We start from the raw sequence: 23,339 nt of genomic DNA on the forward strand, positions 1-23,339 counted from the left end.
CAGTGGCGCAACTACACATTATTCAGGTGGGTGCGAAAACAGATCGGCGCCCCCCGAGGGAAGGAACTTCAGGGTGAAGGAGCGACGCTCTGCGTTTCGGTTCCATTTCCAAAATAACGAGCAGAGCAGGAGTTTAAAATGAACTAATCAACCACTAATAAACTCAAAACCACTCATACCTTTTTATTCTCTCTCTCTTTGTCAATTAAGCACACCCGTTGCCGTGGCAACCACCTGCAAACCCCAGTAGAGATTACTTTAAAACACGTTACGATATTAGGTTTTCAGACTTGATATTTATTTTCCAATTATTAATAAGCATTCCCTGAACACAGCGGTGATTGATTAGTTAATTTTAAACTCCTGCTCTGCTACTTATTTTGGTAATGGAACCGAAATGCACAGAATTGCGCAACACCTTGTTGAAACAATTATTGAGATTATTATTGTTGTTGGGTCATTAATTTGAACACGTTTTGTTGATTTAAAAAAAAAAATTTATTTAATAGAGTTACGAACGTTTTGATAAGGAGTCAGAGGAGGACGTGCTGGTCTCAGCGTCCTGGCGGCGTTCCGTTTGTCACCTACTCTAGCAAAGCACCAACAGTTCAGAAACAATATAAAATAAAAAAAGCTATATTTATTAACTGATTAAGTCGTGTTTTAGATAATCAGTCACGGCTGATTAGCAGCTCCCTTCTATTGCATGTACTGTGTATCTTAGAGAGACCAATTAACCTGACAGTCATGTTTTTGGACTGTGGGAGGAAACCGGAGTACCCGGAGAAAACCCACGTATGAGCAGGGAGAACATGACAACTCCATGCAGAAAGACACTGGCCTGGGATCGAACCCATGACAATTTTACTGCAAGGCAACAGCACCGCTGTGCAGCCCCTTAAGTTGTAACCCTTTTTGTTTGAATTGACCAACAAATTGGGCAAATTGGAATTACATAAGTAACAGGTCACCAGTCTGTCTCAGGGCAACACAGAGACAGTCTGGACAAACAGACTGTCTCTGTTTGTCCAGAGACAGTGCACACACACACACACAGGGAGAATTTATACAGACCAATTAACCTGACATGCTTTTTGTTTTACTATGGGAGGAAGCCGGAGTACCCGGAGAGAACCCACGCATGCAAGCTCCATGCAGAAAGACACCGGCCCGGGAATTGAAACCATGACCTTCTTACTACAAGGCAACAGCACTACCAACTGCATCGCTGTGCAGCCCCTTAAGTTGTAACCCTTTTTGATTGAATTGACCAAATAATTTAGCAAATTGGAATTTCATAGTAACAGGTCAAAAGTCTGTCTCAGGGCAACACAGAGACAGACAGGACAAACAGCCACACACACACACACACACAGGGAGAATTTATACAGACCAATTAACCTGACAGGCTTTTTTTTTTTACTGTGGGAAGAAGCCGGAGTACCCGGAGAGAACCCACGCATTCAAACTCCATGCAGAAAGACACCGGCCTGGGAATGGAACCCAGGCCGGAACCCAGGCCCTGAGACAGGGTCGAAATATTTTCTTATTTCAATACAAATAAGAAAATAAGAATAATTTTCTTATTTGTATTGAATACAAATAAGACTTGAAAGTCTTGCATATACAAGACTTGAAAGTCTTGCTATATGTAAGACTTTCAAGTCTATATGCAAGACTTGAAAGTCTTGCATATAGAGGTCCAGAACTGTTTGATGAGGCCGGGTTTCTTGGCTTTTTTTACTATTTTCTCTTTGAAAATGGAAATGAATACCTCATCTATCACTGAATTGTTTAAACCCAGCAGTAAGAGAACATCTTTTCTTGAGCAGTCTATTTTTTTGAAGACTGCTCTCAATATGTCTTTGCTCAGACTGTTTAGTTTACTTTTAATATCCTTCAGATCTTGCACCTGGACCTCGGCACAGATTTTCTTAGACAACCTCTCTGTGATTTCTTGGATGTGATGGTACTTGCAGGTTATCCTTGATTTTGTTATGGCCTTCGTAATGATTGTATGAACAAGCAGTGTAATGGCTGACTCCTGCTCCTCCTTTTCTGCGTCTGAACCCACTGGCAGCGGTTCAGCAAGCTTTGTGGAAACCACTGACTCCTGCTCTGCATTTGAGAGGGTTGATTCCTCTGAAATGAAGTTTTCCACTGATGATACTGTTGTTTCTTCTTGTCTTGGTGCTGGTGAATCTGTCTTGCATTGTTCGTTGCTGTCATTTTGAAGGTTCTTCTTCATTTTGACTCCATCTGCTTTGTTCTTTTGTTGTGCTATGGGAAGAGGCACAACAAAAGTCTCTTCTTCTCTAGACTCTGTGTTTTCAGTTGGCGCTTCTTCCAACAGCACAACAGAAGTCTCTTCATCTCTCTGCCCTCGGTTTTCGGTTGGCGTCTCTTCCGGTAGCACATCAGAAGCCTCTTCATCTTTAGACCCTCGATTTTCAGTTGGTGGAAGAGCATCCAATGAATTATCTGGGATCTCTAAACGGTCTTCCATCATTTCCAGACATGACTCCTTTTCCTTAAGCTTAAGATGAGTTGCCTTTGTCAGATCTGAAAACTCTTCAGAAATAAATTCATCCACCATCTTTATATCCGATTCCCTCTCTTTAGAGATCAAATAATTTTCATTAGCGATCTTTGAAAGTTCCTCCAACATGAATGCATCCACCATCTTCAGGTCTGATTCCTGATTTTCAGAAACAAGATTTCTGTCTGTTGCCTCCTCAAAGTCTAATTTCTCAAGGATGTCTGGTGTCAAGTTTACATCAAACTTCCCACGGTGGTCGGGGTGACACTTCTCAGCTTTTTGGGTTCCTCTATTCTGTGGAGTGTTGGTGGTGTCTTTCTCCACAGCTGGGAAATTACCAACATCAGAGCTGGCACTTGGCTGGTCTTTACTCTGTTGCTGATATTCAGCAACTTTTTGTTCTGTCTCAAGAGGCTTTGGATTCTTTAAGTTGCTCATAGCTTCTTGGATTTGCAATGAAAGGTAAAGCAAAATTTCGTTCAAATCGCAAACTATCTCAAACTCTCACTAAACTCCAGTTGTCTTTCACAAAGTGGCAGAAGGAAAGAATTGTTGCACAAATACTCAGAAAACTCTGTGATGTCATAAAGGCCCAGATTCCATCCAAGCACGTTGCATCATCTCAGCAACTGTTGCTAGGTGTCACTAGCTGTGTGCAGCTCAGAGAAATAATGTCTGATTTAAAGGGGGTGTGCTGTCCTCGCCCTGAGTTTTCGATCTTTTCAGCCGCTAGACAGCCAGACGACGACGCTCCAATAACCAAACTTCTTTCTTTCTTTTTAGTTGTTTATTGAAGAGTGGCCTCTGACCACTTCCATCACTTTGGCCATCTTAAACTGAAACATACAAGGCTTACTATTAGCTAACATAGCAAAATAGCCATTGTTACTGAGAGCTAAGACGAAAAACATTTTCCTAAATGACTAAAGCATACAAATTACTAACACCAGCGTTACATAAAACAAAGAAAGTTATTATTTTCACAATTAACAATACTTACGAACAAATCTTGTCTGAGACACAACGAATAAAGACAATTAGCTACTTCACGAGCTGTTAGGCGTTGCGTTCCACCATCTTGGATTTTTTCTTTTCTTTTAGCGTCACAAAAGCAACATAACAAAAATATCCGCCAGGGGGTGCTCTAATGCAGTTTTCAAAACTTTGCTGATCCAGCTTAACTAAACAAAAGGCAGCACAGGGGGGAAAGTGAAAGTTTACATGTTTTAGAGGCTCTGAGGCTGAGAAGGACTCCTACACTCACTGAATACTTCCATTCTTTCCATGATGTAGCGCAAAAAAAAGATTTAAAGTGCTTGACTGAGACAGGGCTGACACCCCACCCACATCAAAAAATCCAGCAAATAGTCTGAATGGTTAGTGCTCCGTATGTGCCGTTAAAATTTTCGTTTGTGCAGCTTTGGTTTCTGAGATATTAAAAATAATTTTTTAGGTCATCCAGAGTTCACCATCCCCCCATATTGCTCCAAAACAAACCAAAGTGGGCTACTTCGTTAGTGTTCTGTTTGTGCAGGTTTGTGCCATTGAAACTGTTGTTTGTGCAACCTTCGTCTTTGAGATATTAAAAGTTATAATTTTGGCCGATGATGTCACCATCACCCTATCTTGCTCCAAAACAAACCAACGTGGGCTACTTCGTTAGTACTCCGTTTGTGCAGGTTTGTGCCTTTAAAATTTTCGTTTGTGCAGTTTTGGTTTCTGAGATATTAAAAATAATTTTTTAGGTCATCCAGAGTTCACCATTCCCCCATATTGCTCCAAAACAAACCAAAGTGTGGGCTACTTCGTTGAAATTCTTCAGATTTTCAGCTGTTGTACAAAGTGTACCGTCTTTTGTTTTGAACTTCAATAAAGATTTAGAACAAGAAGAAATGTATCTCATTTCAAGTAAGTTTTAAGATAGTAATGTTTTCTCACGAATATAGTGTTCTGTCTCCACAATAATTGAATCCTGCCAATAAAGGACATGCAGCCGTGACCCTAACGTAATGTGTATAACCTGTTCAACTGTGCTTTGGTTTCGGAGGTGGTCTGAACAATTATATTCACATTTTTGACTTACTTTCTGCTGATTATGCAGCAAACGGGTAAAAATAATAATAAAAAAAATTCATAGCTAATATGCTAGTTGCTTGAGCAAAGTTTTTGCAGAGTAAACGGAAGTGCGTCACTGGTTCAACAAAGTTCATCCAAGTAATGTACTTAATAATTAGTAAATATATTTTAAATTCAACAATTTTCATTTCATCTTATTTCTGACATTAAATGTGTATGGCCTTCAAGGATTTTTAAAAGCACATAAAATTTTTTGCGAACTTTGACATAGTTCTCACACAACGTAAACTGGGATTGGCTCCACCCACACTGTAGTGAGCCTCCTGCCCCCCCCCCTCCCATCTTGTTTTGCAGAGCAAGTGTAATTTCAACCTCTCGTTAAAATGATTCAAGCAGTCTCAAAGAAATCGTTTTGAATAAGTAATTTTTGGATTTTTTCCAACCCTCTGATTTTCATTTTTGAACAAGGTAAGTAAATCAATGCTCAGATTTCACATAAAATATTGACTCAATGCAATCCATCCCCATAAAAGCAGAGAGGATGTATGCATGTGTAACTGGGGTCTATATTAATAGTTGTATATTTCCACAAAATGTGTTCTATCATGTATTTGTCTGCTTCTACTCAACTGTTGCTGTGTTCCTCTGTGTCTACTATAAGGGGGTTGGTCCTCCAACTCCGTCTTATTTTCTTCTTCTTTTGTTCAGGGTCCTCCAGGACTGTTAGAAATATTAAGTTATTAATTTCCTCTTCCCTGTTGTTATTCGTTCCACTGGGGAGAGGCAATTTTTGTAATCTATTGTAATCCTTTCATTTATATAGTTCAAATGTTTATTTTTCCTTCTGTATTAATGACAAGTGTTTGGATATTTTCATTTGAGTTGCTATTACACCTTTATATCATTTGATGCATGCTAACTATTATTTTGTATAGATCGGGTTGAGGAACTGGAGCACATGCTAGGTGCTAATGCTAATATCTCCCGATTGACAGGTACGTTAGCGGCCCTTTTTGTTATTCGTTCCACTGGGGAGAGATCGGGTTGGAGAACTGGAGCACATGCTAGGTGCTAATGCTAATGCTAATATCTCCCGATTGACAGATTAAATAAACGGAGACCGCCTACAAACCCAGACTTGATGTCTTGTGGTTTGTCTGATCACCACACAACGCAGAAATCTACCGGTCACACATGGCTAGCTTCCATATGCATTTATTTAAATTCACAATGTATATTTGAAGTCCAGATTTTTTAAACCTATTGAAACATATAGAGGCACTATCTTGCAGCCTTTACATTTATATTGAATCATTAAGACTTAAGCATATGAATAAAGGGCACAGCTGCTGAATTAAATTCATCGGCCAAAATTGTAACTTTTAATATCTCAGAAACCAAAGCTGCACAAACGAAAATTTTAACGGCACAAACGGAGCACTAACCATTCAGACTATTTGCTGGATTTTGTGACGTGGGTGGGGTGTCAGCATCACACAGCTAGGACCAGGTTGAGATGAATTCTTTTTTTTTAGCAAGACCAAACATACTTTTTTCATGCACTGCATATCACCTGCTGCTTTGTTTACATTTCTCTACATTCAGCTGACATCATTCTATTCTACAGAAATCATTTCTTGCTAGTTTATGCTTGGAGCCTACATACATTTGAATGGAGCAAACATTCATAAAAGATTCATGGCATTTTCGTGGAGAAAACATCAATGTCCGATCTGTTAACAAGAACCGTAGTTATGTTAATGGAGGCGGAAATGCTGCTGACCCAAGCATTAAGTGGAATATAAACATCAAAAACATACCATCAGAAGCTGGAAATACATTAAAGGTTGCTGCCCAGAGAAACCAACTGTCCTGAAAACAGTTGAATGTGGTTTAACCTCTCAAAGAATACACTAAGGAATATGCTAATGCACACTAAGAAGTATATATCAATTCTGAGCTTTTCTATCCTGAAACTGCTACTTAAATCGCAAGCTGGTAATATCCAGACACCACCTAAATGGCTTCTGCTGTTTCCTGTAAACGAAGAGCAGAGGTGGGTTGCAGGAACACTCTCTGCTTACTTAAATTAGTGTTTACTTCACGGCCATGGTCCATGTATAGAGGTTCTGTTTAAACAGTGTAGGTTGAGCATAGTTTTTTCTCATTAAAGCTCACTGAGGGAGAACTAATGACAGACTTCTGTTCACTTCTGAGCTCACATGTGTCAGACAGAGATCTGCCGTCAGAGTCCTGGCTCTTAATTCTCCATAGTCTTCCTCTAAGTGGTGCTCTAACCCACAAACTGATTGGAACAGTATAAAACCAGATATTTCAACACTCTTTGTCACAGTGGAATTAGTTTATGGATTTCTGTTTGTTTTGACAAACAGAGGTGGTTTCATCATGTTTGTTACAACTAAGTTCCTAAAATACTTTACATAGAAAATTAAGGAAATTTGTGCTTGGTTGACATTTTTCTTCTTTGTTGTAATAATGTGTCTTGGTAATAAATCATATTCCATTGCAAACCTTTTTTTTTGTTTGTTTGTTTTACTTTATATTGTGTCAAAAGTGTTTTCATAGGTTGAGAAGCAGCATCGTGTATGTGGGTTTCACCACTCAAAAACATCCATCCTTGCTGCCAATGCCAAATAGTTTTTGGAGGACGGAACCTGATGCCCACTACAGTTTTCAGATTTTTATTGGTAAACATTTCTGAAAACCATTTTTCCTCTTCCTTCTATAATCCCAATTAAATGCAGTTCTCCATGTAAGCCATAAACTGAAACGTATGGTTTATGTGACAAAAATGTGAACATGTTTGAGTATAAATACTTTTCAAGGCCCTGGATGGAGTCTGACCAAACATGTTTTCTGTTAACCATATGGCTGTAAAATACAGCATGAGATAAAGTGCTGAGAAGAGCAGAGTGCAGGGAGAGGAAATACTTGCAATAACGACTTTGGACTAAGATTTATATTGTGTTTCTACTGTGACAGCTGCGAATGCAATTAGATTTTAAGCTTTAGTTTAGGGCTACAGGCTTCGAACCCATTTTGACATTTGAAATTTTACAAGAAAAGTCTGATCATTTCAGGTATCTTAAGAGTTCAAATTTGCGTAAAAGCTCACATTTTAATTCCAGTATATGCTGATCACTTTGTATTGTAGAGGCTTTAAGAACCCTGCACACACAGAGAAGCTGGGTGACTCAGTGGAGCAGGGGGACCATGTGGCGAGGCCTGTGGTTCTAAAACCTGGTTCTGAGGGGCCACTGCCCTGTATGTTTTAGGTGTTTCCCATATGCTGCACACCTTGAGTTGAATAAGTGGGTGATTAACAAGCTTCTGCAGCACTAGAGGACATGCAAAAGAGATCATGCAATCGTTTGAATCAGGTGATCTGCAACAGAGAGGCAGTGAGGACCGGAACAGAGAAACACTGGGCTATGCTGTAGTCTTCTTCGCAGTTTGATTCCTGGCCAAACAGACTGTCAAAGTAAAAAAATAAAAAAATTAATGGGGATAGGGAGATTATGTAAATGTAAATGTTATTCCCTCATCAAAATCATACCTGGAGTGTTGTTTTAATTCTTTTATGTATGTTTGAGAAACCATGGATTCTCACGCGGTGGCCATTCGGTGGTGGAATTGTTGTAGGGACAGATTTCATGGCGGATGAGAAGGATGAGGTTGGAAATTTGATCTAAAGGTTATTGTCTTGGAAGAAGGTAATGATGCGTGACTCAGAAGCACACTGAATAGTTTTGTCTTCATCTCAAGGGCAACCTTAAATGACTGAAGTGTAGAAGAAGAAATAAGGTCAGCTCCTGTCCCACTGCGCCCTCCAGTGGAGACTTAACGCATCAGAAACAGAGGACACAAACCGCAGACAAGCAAACAGCCTGATAGCTGACAGAGAGTTTGGTTACAAAACAGGAGCATTAGCTGAACTAAGTGCAGGACATTAAAATGAAAGAAAAGCATCTTTAAAACTTAACATCTTCTTGGCCACAGATGTTTGTTGTGTTAGTAATAATATAAAACAAAATATTTAAATGTGAATACTTGGAGAAGAAGATTTTGCAGATTACTGGTAATAGTCCTGCATACTGAAGCTGATTTATATAAAGGTATTCTACTTGGAATTAAGTATTTTTGAACTACCTGCTTCTTTAACTTAAGTAAAAAGTTGTTAAATAATGCATATCAGTTCTGCTAATGTCTAAACTAGAAGGACGGTAATGATCAGATTTCAGAAACTAAACACCAACACTACAGTAAAAATATTTACTAAATGTCATGAAGCAAAGTCTTTACACTGCTGGAACTACAATAGTCTGTGGTCAAGATAACTATTTATAAAGCTTTTCTGAACATCTTACAAATAGGATTAATGTCATAGTCTTATTTTGCCACTCACATGCAGAAAGTTGTGTTTCATTTTTGTTTTCAGAATGTGTCCAATTCTCACGTCTCATTTTCTGGTTTTAATTTCCATGTCATTGTTTGTTTAATTTTTTTTTTTTTTTTACCAGCATCAGCTAAAATTGATGGGACTCCTGACGAAACAGTTTTCCATCCGTCATTGTCGTCTCTATCTCCATCAGTCAGAGGGTTTGTTCCAGGCTCAGACCTCAGCAGCTCCTTCCTCCTTTCGTCCTTCATCCTCCCTGTTGCATCTCAGAAACATCACCTACACTTAAGTTTAACCAGATACCAAGTAAACAGTAAACAGCCTTCGAGCTGATTTGTAGCGTCAGATGGGCTGAACAGTGAGAGGACACACCCATTACTCAGTCAGATAGACTCAGCATTGTTTTGGCAGAATATTTGGAGGTCCAGCTTGTTAAAGGCCGCACTCAGCACTTCGGCCAAATATAGAGCGATAGATGAACCCTTTGTGTCTTGCCCAGCTGTACTCCATGGTAACTGCAGGCTAAAATTATATATAATAATGAAATTCAAATAAGTGACAGTTCTGTGTCCTGTTTGCAGGCTTCCTATAGATTTCTCATGTGAATATTCAAAAAACAAATGCATTTTTTTTTTTGCAGCTCACTTTGAAATTGTAAATGCAAAATAAATAACAATGGATAGATGGAAATATAGGTATTTTTGCCACACGTCTATACAGTTCATCAAGTAAAAAATATGTGTTCCAAGCAGACATATCTTTTTAGTTATTTCAACGCTTTAGAATATCAAAGATATTCCAGAATTTGGCTGTAGCTCAAGGGCAGCTGTTTTAACAGGATGTGTTAATTACACGAGTAAAATTAGACGGTGATCTGCCCTGTGTGGTGTTTCTCCCCTTCTATCAAATAACCGGAGTTCTCTAATTACATCTAACAGGGCTTTTAGATTTACCCTCACAATTAGAGGACAACATGTTACTGTCCAATTTAGCCCTGTTCCCTCCTCCCCTCACTCTGCCTGCTTGTTAGAGGAAAGAAAGCCTTCATCAACAGTGGGGTCCAAGCCCCTCCTGCCCTGGGAAAGGATGAAATTAGGAGGACAGCCAATATTTAGGACGTGTTGTGAGCAAGAGAGGAGAGGATGAAAGGGTATGGAGGAAAAAAAAAAAGAGGATGAGAACAGAGTAAGGTGCTGAGGTAGTTTATGTAATTAATGAAAGACAATTACCAAAAAAAAAAAGAAAAGCTGAAATCAGGTTGTTTACTGGCTTCTACACCTCATCCTGGCTGTGTACTTATATAAACGCTCTCCTGTTCCTGAGAAACTGACACAACTGTTTGTTTCCAAGAGCTCTGCCAAAAAACTTTTTCTTTTTTTTTCACTTCTTCTCTGCCCCAACCTTTCACTCTTCGTCCTCTTTCCTTCTCATTGTGTTTGTTGTTTTATGGCAGGGTTAGACRCAGTCCAGATCGGCCGTTGCCAGTAGAGACTGTCTCAGTTCACCTCCAGCAGGCTCGCCTCTCCATTCATAAACAAATCGCTCTGGCTCGGGGGACCTCCGAGCTGCTACCTAAGAACAACAAGCAGAACCTGATCTGTGTTTTTGAAGTTTTGTCTGCCTCTTCTTTCATTTTCGTGAAACTTGCCTCTAGCTTTTCTCTCTCTCCTCTCCTCCCACCTCTCTCTCTCTCTCTCTGCTCGCTGAGGGCCGGACCACTGACTCCTCTGCTCTGCTCTCTGTGAGGCTGTCAGGGAAGGAGTGTGTGTCTTGCATGTCTCCAGTGGGAACTTTTTTCTCTTTTTTTTCATACTTACACCACTCTTTCAAAGTGTTAGACTGTTCAGTGAGAGAGGAGAGGGAAGGAGAGAGAGAGAGACCCCCATGTTGCTGTGATTTGACTAAACAAACAGCCATTCTCAGAGCGGTACCTCCTCCCAACGGACTCCTGGGACAGCAGAGAGAAACCTCAGAACATCTGAGAGAACCGGACATTTGAAGCAGTGGACCCTGGAGGGACTACAGCTGGAGAACTCTTCTCTCATTTCCCTTCGCTGGCCAGCTTCGTTTTGGGGAGGGGGGTCAGAGAGGAGAGACTCATCCGCGTCTGCAGGAGCGCTCTGAAGGTAAGATGTGTTTCTTATTGGTTGGTCAAGGCAGTTGGGCAGATGTTGGCAGAACAAAGTTGTTCCGATGTGATTTCACAGATGTCTGACATGGAGAGACCACACGCCAGAGTTTCTTGACTTCTTTAATCAGATTTAAAAAGGACTAAGGACAACGTCTGTACCCATTTTGTTGCGTGACACCTGATGTTTTTCTGTCTCTAATAGGGGGTGTCTGTTACCCGCATGCTTCAGTGTGTACACACAAGCATGAAAATATGAGCAACCTGTTCAAACATCAACATGTTGATGGGGTTGCATCTCTGCACACACACACAGGCACACGCACGCACACACACACACACATCTCTTCATTCTTCAACAGAGTTTATCTTCCCGCTGAGAGGAAACGTTTGACAAGACGTACTGGTGACACACACAGACACACACACACATTGTGGGCTTTACAACCTGTTTGCATGCCCTCCACTTTGTGTTTCACTTGCTGAAGAGCCTGTTTATACGACCCTCTTCAGTCACCCGAAGTGAACCAACAATGCTTCCCGCTGAACTGAGCTGAGAGAATCGATGTTCTCTGCATACCTCCTGGCTGTGCATCGAAATTTGACCCAGCGTCCGTCACTGTCTCCAGCATCCTCTTTAACTACAAATGCATTCCTTTTTGCAGTGATGAGACATACCGAGCTTTAATTGAACACAGCTTCACCCTTGCTTTAAGATCTCCAGTGAACCAATGAGCGGGTCAGCAGGCAATCTGTTTGACAATCTCTTGCCGTTTATCTGAGGAGACGAGTTTTACTGCCAGGAATGAGTTCCCTTTGAGCTTTTTCTGACTCAAAATACTTCTAAGTCTGATGTGTCCACTGATGTCAAGGCTCAAGATCTGTTGTTCATTTTGTCAGAACTTTAAAACTTTTCCAGCTTCTCAATCAAATTCTTTATTATTAGTTTCAAAAGCACACAGTCAAAAGCATAATGAAGTCTTTTAAGTGTCGCCGTCACGGGTTTTGTAGACATTTATTGTTTTAGCTGCCAGAGTCCTTTTCAGTGAATGCAAATGAATCCACGTTTCTTGTCTGAGAGACGTCCTCTCGGTGCTGTGTCATCTCGGTGCTACAAGGGTGATTCAGTGAGATTATTCAGAGATTCTAATGCGCTGCTGGTGTGTTAAAGTGAACAGTTCTGTTGGAAATGCTAATTCACGTTAAAAAAAAAGTCACACAACAACCAGATTGAATAAAAACAAGATGATAATGTTTGTCAATTGGGTTGAGGCTGGATTCAGACGTGTTTGAAAGGGTCACGGAGTTAAGGGCAAGAACTTCCGCAACAGACCTTACTGTACAAATGTGTAAATATGGCATCCTTTTAACCATTATTCATCTTTATCTCTTGAATAAAAAGACAAAGCCACTGCTTTCTGACATTTCTGTATGCTTTACAAACTTTTGTTTATCCTTTTAAATGTTTGGTTAATTGTGTGAAGTCAATTAATTAAATCGTTGGCCCAAACCAGTTCTGCCTAAATGTGGTCAAAACAAAAGGTGCTAGATGTAGGACTAAGTCTGGGGTATTGACTTACCATTGATTCATGTCTAAATGAAGTGTACCCTTGATCCTGGAACTGAGTCTGTAGCTCAGCGGGACATTATGGTGATGCTAGCGGTTTAACGGCCAAGACATGTGTTTCCTTCGTGTCTTTTCCATTTGAACGCCATGTGTTTTGCACCTGACCTTGTCGGTCTGACTAACAGCGCATCCATCCTCTGGAAACAGGTTAGTGTACTTTTTGAACTGAGTGGCTTTAATTAAGCGTGTGTTTTCACAGAGCTCGCCCCACCTGTTATTTGAAGGAGTTTTTAAACGTAGTCAGACTGTGTAGCTGTCCCAGTCTGCTGTCCAAATCTGTTCTATAGAGAAACCTTTGGGAAACAGCATTCATGTAGTAGGTTAACGAGACTGTAATGCACGTCAGAACAACTTATTCCTCTGGCACATCTTCATATCAGGTTTTTAAAACAATGTTGTAAAGTTATACATCTCTCATGAACAGCGGGGATTTTCCGTCCAGTGCGTCAAGTCGCTGGTATGCAAGCACAGCTCCTCTGCTGGCCCTGATGATGCACAGCACAGTCCACCCCATTCCTCCCCTTGGCCTGGATCTAATCCTTAGTCATCAGCTGTTTCCTGACTCTCCTGGCTTTCTGCATGCCATCCGCAGTAAGAAAATGTGCTTCGCATTAGGACCATACAGAAAACATGTCCGCGCTCTCTTAGGGCTCACATGTGTTCCGCAGCGTCGACATGTAAAGGTTCGAGCGCCGCATAGAGTGTTTAAAACATACCGATCCCGTTCTGTCCTGCAGTGATTTAGAGAGTCGAGCACACAGCTGCTGAACAGCCGGGATATGAAAACCACTGTCATGCTTTTCATATCTGGATGAAATATTGAGTTTGGAAACATTTTTACAGCTGACATCTTATCACATGCTTATCAATGCATTGATTAATGAGTGTACGTTTGCTGTGACTCATAGCCTTGTGGTCAGTTGCATGACAGAGGCTGTGATTCAACTTTCATATTTTTCAGCTGAGCAGTTGGGTCTCTGTGACCCTATCAAACGATAAACGTGGATAAGTGTAATGAAGAGAGCTTTGGATTGCAGCAATCTTGTACTGCCGCCTGTCCATCTGGCTCCCCCCCCCCCYCCSCCYCACTAACTCAGGGGGAGCTGACAGGCAGCTGCATTTCATCTTCAGTCAGGAAGTTCAGTCTTTGAGGAAGCCTTTATTTCACTACATCTTCTTTTCCCTTCTTTTGCTATGACACTGCTGCTTCAGTAGAAATAGACACAAAATCCTTTGAACAAATGTTTACTTACAATGTATGAAATGATGCAACTTTTTCTTACTGCCTGACAAGAAGTCAGAAACACGTTTCCTGTTTTAGACATCATTTATCTTTGGCGAAGCCCAGAATTATTAGGAACATTTGTCCACAAATGTCAGATGGGTTTGAATTAATCCGTTTTTGGAGCTGATGGCCTTCAAAGACGACCTGCCGGTGACCCCTTGGTTTGTGGTCACTGTCCATGCAAAAGATCCATTTGTGTCTAAGCTTTAGCGTTCTGCTTCATATCTTCAGATATTGCTTCAGTAGCTCCACATTTCTTCCTCAGAATGCCACCTATCTTGTGCAGCGTAGCAATTCCTCCTACAGTGAGATTCCCACACAGCATGCAACTTTGTGCACGCAACATGACACTACCATCCCGTAYTTCACAGTTGGGATGATATTCTAGGGCTTCATACTTGTTTTTTGAGARCAAACAATGTGCACGAAAAACTGAGATCTTTGTCCCAGACAGCATTTTAAACTGCAACTTTGCTTGTTTTAAAATTGCTTATAGAATCACGGATTCTTCCTGAGCGTGTGACATTTCAGCAGGAACCAAAAAATATCAGACTCACTGTAAGGCACAGCATTTTTGAGCTCAAAATGTTGTGACACACCATTACTAAAGGTAAAAAAGAGAAAAGTCTGCTAATAAAATGGAGTTAATATGCTACCTCTGATTGGGGAGAAGGACCACGCCTCAACTACTCCTTTAATTACACAGCCGTCTATATAAACTCAATTCACCCGATGGTCCACGTCTGTTGCATACTTTTGAAACCCGCCCTCCCTCTCCCTCGCCTCAGCATCCCCTCTCTCTCCTTCCCTTTGTCCCCTCCTCTTCCASTCTTCCCCCTCTTCTTCCCCTCACCTTCATCCTCACCWTGTTCTCTCCTCCCATTAACTCCTGCTCCCAAGGCYCCATTCACACATCTCCCCTAATGACTCATCCCATCCATGTATCCCTTTAGGCCCTTCCTTCATTTTAACTCTTTGTGGCGTGGTCCTTGTTAGTGAAATAATTGTTTTAAATTATAATGAAAGTTTGAATAATGCAACATATTTTCTTAGCATGAGTGACTGCATTTAACTTTGAAATCTGGAGAACTTTTGATCATTCTATTTAAAAATAAAACATTGGTGTARGGCCTCTTTTTTTTAGTAAACATTCAGATTCACATGCATAGGTTAGTATGTTATGTATATGAGTAGATGTGAGTCTCCACCATAATAAAAACCCATCTGTGGCAGTCAGAGATGCACAAGACAGAAATCAGCTTTGCTCTGATTTTGATGAGAAAAAATCTAAAGAAAAAATCATAAGCAAGTTTTCTGAAGAAAACAGCTGTTTCCTCTTACTGGTATTTGAGAAGAAATTGCCAACCTTGTGTAGTTTGATGCAAACATCAAGCTTTCTTCTAAATCCAGTACATGAAGAACGAGACAGGAAGTATTGTTGTCCGTCAGATTCTTTTCTTTCTCTGAAATCTCTTTGGGGATTTTCTGGCCAACAAAAACATATTGGAGTTGTTGATACAGAGCGACGGGGAAAGAGGACAAAGAAAAACAACGCACTGCTTTTATAAGACGAGCACGTTCTGAACAGCATAAAGCACAGATTGGGTTTTGCTGAGTTGTTTTACCTCCATACTTACTAAGAAATACAATAGAAAATCACAAACTTCAGCTTTTTACCACAATTACATAAACTGCACTACCTATTTAATAGATTTAATTTTTCTTTTGAACCAGTTCTCTCTGTTAGAGTATCTAAGTGGAACGTAAAACCAGTCATTTCTAATTGTATTCAGCTGTTTCTGTTTCTTTGGTGGGTGTGGGTACAGGGTGACTGCAAGTGGAGTAAGGGGACTTCACTTCTCATGACGTTTAGGGGTCTTGTTGTCTGGATATGATCAATAAAAAAACTAAAAACTGGGAAGGAGTTTGTAGCTTTTATGCCAAAAAATCCATACTCCAGTCTGGTGTGTAACATTTAATTTCTTACAAACACATTTTTTTAAATTGACCACTAAAAATACCTCAATTCCACTCCAGTAGAAAGCCCGCCTTTTAATGAATAGAAAAGGTAATTGGTTTTATTAATTTTTTTTTTATCCCTTTATTCTTTCATGTAAGTTACCGAATGACTCAAATCTAGATCATTAAGCTGATATCTAAGAGCTGCCACATCTGAAGCTGCCATTCTGCAGCAGAAAGCCCTTAACATCCCCCCACTGCCACTACAAACAGCATTTACAACTCTGTTTGAAAGGGGAGCAAACCAAAATCAGCAGTTTCCTAAACATGTGCTGCTTAGCCATGACTATAGAGTCACTTTGGTCTGTGAAATTGGACCTCACATGCTCTGTACCCAAACACTAAACCAAAAMGAAAATAGCATTATRAAAATGGAATAACAGTAGATCTTTTTCCTTAAGTGCTGATAATGCAAAGCTGACAGGGCCACACTGCAGCATCAGCCACTTAAGTTACAACATACAGGCAAATTCTTTTGCCACGAACAGATCCTTTTAGAGTTCAATGTCCAGCTGTGTAACTTGGATCTAAATCGGGGTCAGTGCAACTCAGTCACAAATCTCCAACCAACTATTTCCGTCAGACTGATACTGTCAAAACAAACGGAGACCCCTCTTTGGCCTCATTCCATCCCAAAAATATTCGAAACTTGGCAGAAAATGCTCCAAAGGGGCAGACTTTTGGGGCACAACTTGTGTGTTTTGATTCTAAAAGGATGGAAAAGCAACTACATGACTGTACTCTGTGAAAGAAAAACGGCTATGCTATTTTGTCTTGGATTGAACCCAAGGAGCGTTAACACCTGTCTCTTCATTTCTTTTGGCCTGTACTGTGCAGTAAAGCCAAGATTTTGTTATTCTGGTTTCCCTTTTGTTTATGGTTTTCATGCATCATTACTATATTTGCATGTTTTTGACCACAGCAAGCAAATGTTTTTACCAGAAACACTACCTACCCAGCATCAGATTGTGGAAAACACATTGTTTTCACCATACAGTTGAACGTGGCTGTTGCTGCAGGCACTTATCTCTCTGAAGCAACACTGGAGGCTAGAAACAGAGCTGAACCAAAAAAGGAAAAATAATCTTATATTTTTTATCCAAATGAAAATAAACCAATTTTAAACTGAGGTAATATATCAATGGTCAAATCAGTGTCTGGTAAAATATCATGTTTTCTCATGTTGTACCCACAGTGTGTTTTACTGGGAGCTTTATGTGATGGACCAAAACAAAGTAGCACTTAACAGTGCAGTGGAAGGAAAATAACAGCTGGTTTTCAATATTTTTTCCAAATAAAACTGAAAAGTGTGGTGCGCATTTCCATTCAGCTCCCCTAACTAGATACTTTGTAGAAACCATGTTTTGCTGCAGCAACATCTGCAAGTGTTTTATTTTATGTCTGTACTAACTTACCTCAAGTAACGTGTACATCAATTTTTAATTCTTGCCACAGATTCTGAATTAGATTTAGATGTGAGACTTTCAATGAGCTCTTTTACAGTTTGAAAATACTTCAATCTAAACCCTTATTGCAGTTCTGACTAATGTTTAGGATTTATGTCCTGCAGGAAGGTGAACCACATTTCCAAGCCTTTTTGGCCTCTGACAGTTTGTTTGTTTGTTTGTTTCCCCAAGATTGTCTTGCATGTTTACCTCCATCCATCTTCCCGCCTGTTTTGACCAACTTCTCTGTCCCTTCTGAAGAAAAGCATCCCCACAGCATGATGTTGCCACCACCATATTTCACCACAGAAGTGTCATGTGTAGAGTATTTGTTTTTTTTTTCAACCACACGTAACATTTTATGTGAGCTTTGTTCTCATCTGACCAAAGYCACTTCTTTGTTTGCTGTGACTTCTGCATGACTTCTGGCAATATGCAAACAACTAGTAGCTTTCTTTCAGTGACAACTTTTGTCTTGTCACCCTTCCATAGAGTCCACATTTGTGCAGCTCACAATTCCTGTCGACACAATATCCCACCTGATTATTCACAATTATAGTAATTTGTTTTGTTGTTGCTGCTGAAATTCCAGTATAATACCTCACAGKTTGTGGTATTAATGTGACAAAATGTTCTAAAGTTTGAGAAATATAAAAATATTAGCATGATGATCCCAAAATCACTCTGTGTTAATAAAGATGTTTTGTGCAAAACCCAATGAGGATGTGATTCTCGATTTGAAATTTCTCACTATAGCATCTATCCACCTCCCTTTACCTATTTCTGGCATTTTGTGACGTGGGGACCTGCTGCAGGACTGAGAAGGTAACAGCTTGTTTCCTGACATCAGCTCTCCTATGACGGTGGCTGAACTCGGCAGATGCTCACACAGTGACCTMTGACGACAMACTGGCACCAAAGAAACTGTAGGAAAATAAAGACTGATTTAAATAACAAATCAAACGTGGGTGTGTGATCTGGTGTGAATACAAACAGTAGGTGCAGAATGCAAAATTATTCAGGAAGTCGAGTCAGTACTAGCTGAACATAAAACTGAAACTGCACAAAAACRAGAGCYGGAAGGTGTCACAGTTTGGGTTTTATCCGTGTTTGTRTCTCGATTATTTCCTCATTATCTTTGGCTATTATGCTGCATTTAAGTGGTACTGCGCACTGGAAAAGTCYGACTTCCCAKTTGGAAAAAACAACTGAATCATCCTTCAAAGTCATATTTCCCACTGGGAGACTGGGAGCAACTCCAACTACCCACAATTACGGCTCGTAAGGCTGACTTTGTGTTTYAGTTTGGTCGCTCTTGGTGAAAACATGATTATTTTACAAGACACACACCTAAGAGTGCTTCTAAAATGAATGTTACATGTAGCGCCGTCAACTATAAACTAATCAAATTAAAAGTGGTGTTTGCTCAAGGAAAAGAAACCTTAAAATGATGTTTGTTAGAGGTAATGCGAATACCGTAAAAGGATGTCGACATGTCGAAATTCTGATTTTTAAAAAATTTTTATTAAAACGCTTCGGTTGTGACGTCAAACCTGGCTCTGAGTTCTAACTGGGACTCAGCATTATGTCATCTGTCTCTTCCCTTCTCTATAATTAGTTCCAGCTGTTGTTTTAGCCACGTATGTGAATATATGCCCCACCTGAGTCATGATTCTCACATCAACCCCTGATTCTAATCATGCTCTTTCGTGTGTTCCTAGTTCCAGTCTTGGACTGCTCCATCACTTATTTGAGCCTAATGCTCCGTTTCCCTTTGGGTTCTCCTCAAAATGATCAAATCATTACCAAGAAACTACTGAAAAAAATAACATCACTAACATGTCACACTGTTCCAATTACTTACTTACGCCTGCACACAAATTGAGTTTACTGGATCACATTTTATAAACACTAAACTCTTGTATTGTAATGAAAACAAACCTGTCATTCATATGCACCATGTATCAGCAATCACCTCCACAATTATTGACACTCCTGTGAGGACATGTGCAACAACCTTAAGATAAATGGACTATGTCTCACAGCATGAGGGTAAACCTCCTGCTAAAGCCTCGCTCAGGACAGCTTCACTTGTTGTAAACCTTGCAATTATTACTCTGATGGTAGATATGGGAGAGTTTAGATTAATCCCTATAAATACTGGACTATCACAAACCTTCCTTTTAATGGGTAGTTAAAGTTGGTCTGTCCTTGACTTTATTTAGGACAGGAAGTCATGTCCACTAAAATCGGACTATCCAAATATAGCCTAAACAAAAACATAGAAAGTCAGGCTTGGAAGCTCATTTGATCGAACACAAGCATCTCATTTAGAGACAAATAAATGTCATTATGTAAACGACCTTTCACAGTTTTGTTGGTAAACAAAAACTCTGGGAAAAATAATTGATTAATGAACTAATATACAGTTTAATCAATGTCAAAAAGTAAAATGCTAGTACTCAGCATTGTGTTATTCTAAGAATCTACCACTGCTGAGAAAAAAACAACATTTATTTTGTGGCTTTTTGTAGGTACTTAATGCTGATAAATGGGACATTTCTTTATTAAAACACATTATATATACATTTAATTGTGCGAGTCTGTTACTAAAATGTGTAATAAAAGGTTGGTTTCTTATAAGTTTGTGAAAGACTTTTTAGACCTTTTTTTTTTTAAAAAAGGGAAAAAAAACCTACCAGGGAAAATGAATTAAGGTATTACAACTAAAAGGACAATGTTGTTTTAATATTCTTGCCTTTGATTAGGATCTTTATGGGAAGAATCTGGAGCTTGAATTACCTGCTTCAAATACTCAATATACAAATACAGTGTGCTTTAATCACCAGTTCTTTCCACAAAAACGGCTGAAGCAAATAACTTTTGTTTGGGAAAAGGACGTTCCATTGTTTTCTTTCAGCTGCTGCCTGAAAGGTTTTCTACTGCTTATATGTCACTTAATCGGACAGTTTGTTTGCAGCATAGTTTAGTTGTTCTCAGGCTTGCAGAGTTTTATTATTTATTGCAGTGAAGTTAATGTAAATCTGTGTAAGTCCTGTTACACTTTGCAGACCCTGCAGCCTGTTGGAGTGGGAACAGTGCACTGCGGGTCTGCTGCTGAAGGACCAAAAGGTTTTCCTCTGGGGGGAGGAGAGTCAGTCCAGGAGGAGAGATAAAAAAAGAAATTTGTTTTAACAAAGACTCTTGGTGGATTTTTTTTTCCCACACAGCCTCTGGGCTCTCTCAAAATACTAGATACCCATGAATTAGTTACAATGTTTTATCTTTATTAGCCTTTATAGATGTATGTCCCATGTACTTATACATGTAAATATGTCCAGATATTATCAATGTCTCTGATAAAGCAGTGTCAGATTCCACGAGGTTTAATTGTTTTTCTTGGAAAGGCATGAGCCGCTAAATTGGACATGTTTGTTTTGCAGATCTCAGCTTTCTGCTCACTTAAGCAGGGTAAACATTAGTGTCTGTGATCTCAGACTCTGTGTGCACTTTTTCTGCTCTGATTTTTTTATTTCCCATAAAGATTATTCCATATGTCGGCATGGTTCCTCGCTCCTTTTATCCACAGTCTGGTGGAGGGTGCAGTACTCCTTTTGCTGTTTCATTGCCTCGCCGTGCTCTGTCGTTGGTCGTTTCATGCGTTTGATGGTACGCTTCACTTTGCTTTGTTTTGGTCTTCTTGTTTCTCCGGCCCTCTGGTTGTGAGTCAAGATCTCTTCTGGTGCATTTTGCTATGTGAAGACGTTTTGAGTTTCATCACTGTTGGTCTTCCACTCATTGTGGCGTCCTTGCTTGTCTGTAAGTTTTTGGTTTGTGGTTTCGACGGTGCGCTGTGTCAGGGATGCATCACACCCACACAGGGCCCAGAAAATTCCCAGCGCCGGAAGTCAGATCCCTCCAGCTGCAGCCTGTGAGGAGTTTGCTTTTGCTTTTGTTATGGATTACACCACCTCCCCCGACCCCGGACCCCCACTTCTTCCAAGTGCAAGCATTCCCCTCTTGGGATGCACTAATTCACACAATTGGCTGCAAATGTTCTTTGGACAAAGGTTCCCACCTTATCGAGCGCCGCTTTATCACTGCCAGATGTTAAAGTAAAACATCGCAGCCTCACTATATATGTGTCTAATCCCAGGAGCAGGTTTAGCCGCATCCTGAGGCAGAGCGTGGGCCCCGGGCCTCCCGCTGAGGTCGACATCAGCGATCTTTTCTCGTTAGCTGGTGACACTTTGAGTGTAGAGAGTTTGTTTACCATAAACCGCCATGTTCCCAGCATCTGTGGGAAAATTCATGTGGAGGGATAGAAGTGTGTCCCTTCTGGTGATTGCTGTGCCATCGCTGGAGTAAACACAGTTTGTTTTCCCTCAGACCTCCACGATTACAGCGGGAATGTGGTGGCCCAATCCAAAGACCTAAACGACAACAATAAACATCTGGCTTGGAGACATGCTTTGCAAGATACTTTACGAGATCTCATATTAAGATGATTTGACGTGACCCTGCTTTATTTGTGGACACTGTGGACATTCCTTACTGTAAATGACTCTGTTGTTGTGGCTCAGCCAGAAAGCATCCTCGAGGTTAAGAGATCAAACAGCTTTCAAGCATTTTTTTTATAGAAGTCATTTCATGCTGCTTGACTTCTGTGCAGATTTCCCCCCCTGTTTAAGTCATTAAGCTCCAAAATCTTTTAAGATTGCTTCTCTGACTGGTTCTTTGAAAGACTACGAAAGTCTGCACATTTAGGCTAAACATGGATTTTTTTCTCTCCACTATTTAATCTCAGATGCACAGCACTTGGCAAAAGTATCTATTTTTCCTTGAACATGTTCACATTTTGTCACACTGTAGCCTCAATCTTGACTCTGTATTACATTAATTTTATTAAACAAACCCATGCAAAGTTGTGCAGTGATTGTGATACGTGTTTTTTAAACGATAAAACATCCCATCGGTAGTGTACTACAAGCTCTGTAGGGGCCACAGCAAACAGGCCTTTGGTCAAATCTCTTCAGAACTGAAGGCTTTGACCTTCATTCAAAACTCTGTGTGTGAAAGAAAGCTAAAACTACACATCACCCTGAACGCACCGTCCCCATGGTGGACAGTGGTTGGGGTGTTTCTACAGTAGGAATAAGGAAGCTGGTCAGAGTTGATGGGAAAATTGTTGGAGATAAAACAATTTAAATCCTCTGGGGAAGCACTGCTAAAGGCTGCAAAAAGACTTAAGACTTTCACCTTCCAGCAGAATAACACCCCTCACCAAACAACCAGAGCTGCTACGAACTGATTTAGATAAAAGCATGTTGAAGGAAAAACGTCTGGTGGCTTCTGTCTACCGTTAGAATCCTGGATCTTGGAGTGAAATCAAATCTAACCTAACCATGTTTCCATTCCAAGTTTAAAAAGCATGGGGGTTTCCTTTTTGGATTCTTAATAATCAAGCTAATTATTATTAGCAGTGCAGATAACTATGTTTCTTTGCATTTTGTCCCTTTAAATACTTTGGCATGTGTCCTGAAGAAGGTTGTGTAAAACTGTCAACGTGAAATATTTAATAAGAGCCTTCACATGTCTAAAAGCCTCTTTACTGCTGCAGAAACCATTTTATTACATTAATTTTATAAAAATATATTATAAAATATCTTAGTTTTATTTGTCAGCCAGCCATATTGGATTTTTGATCCAGAGCTGGTGTCAAACCTCCAACTCCCTGCTTGTGCTGATTTCTGGAGGACTTTCGATCAAATTTTATCCAGTTGGTGGAAATATATATATA

General features: G+C 40.1%; 1 protein-coding gene across 1 annotated transcript in view; it reads left to right on the top strand.

Moving 5' to 3' along the window:
• Positions 1-10,533: 10,533 nt before the first annotated feature.
• The window catches only part of pdgfrb (platelet-derived growth factor receptor, beta polypeptide), a 33,938-nt gene continuing 21,132 nt past the window's right edge, over positions 10,534-23,339 (top strand). Inside the window, exon 1 of the mRNA XM_008420170.2 lies at positions 10,534-11,161. The gene's annotated coding sequence lies outside the window, so the exon portion shown is untranslated. The remainder of the gene's footprint in view (positions 11,162-23,339) is intronic.

The sequence above is a fragment of the Poecilia reticulata genome, linkage group LG10 (assembly GCF_000633615.1).
Source record: "Poecilia reticulata strain Guanapo linkage group LG10, Guppy_female_1.0+MT, whole genome shotgun sequence".
In the NCBI taxonomy this organism is placed as follows: Eukaryota; Metazoa; Chordata; class Actinopteri; order Cyprinodontiformes; family Poeciliidae; genus Poecilia; species Poecilia reticulata.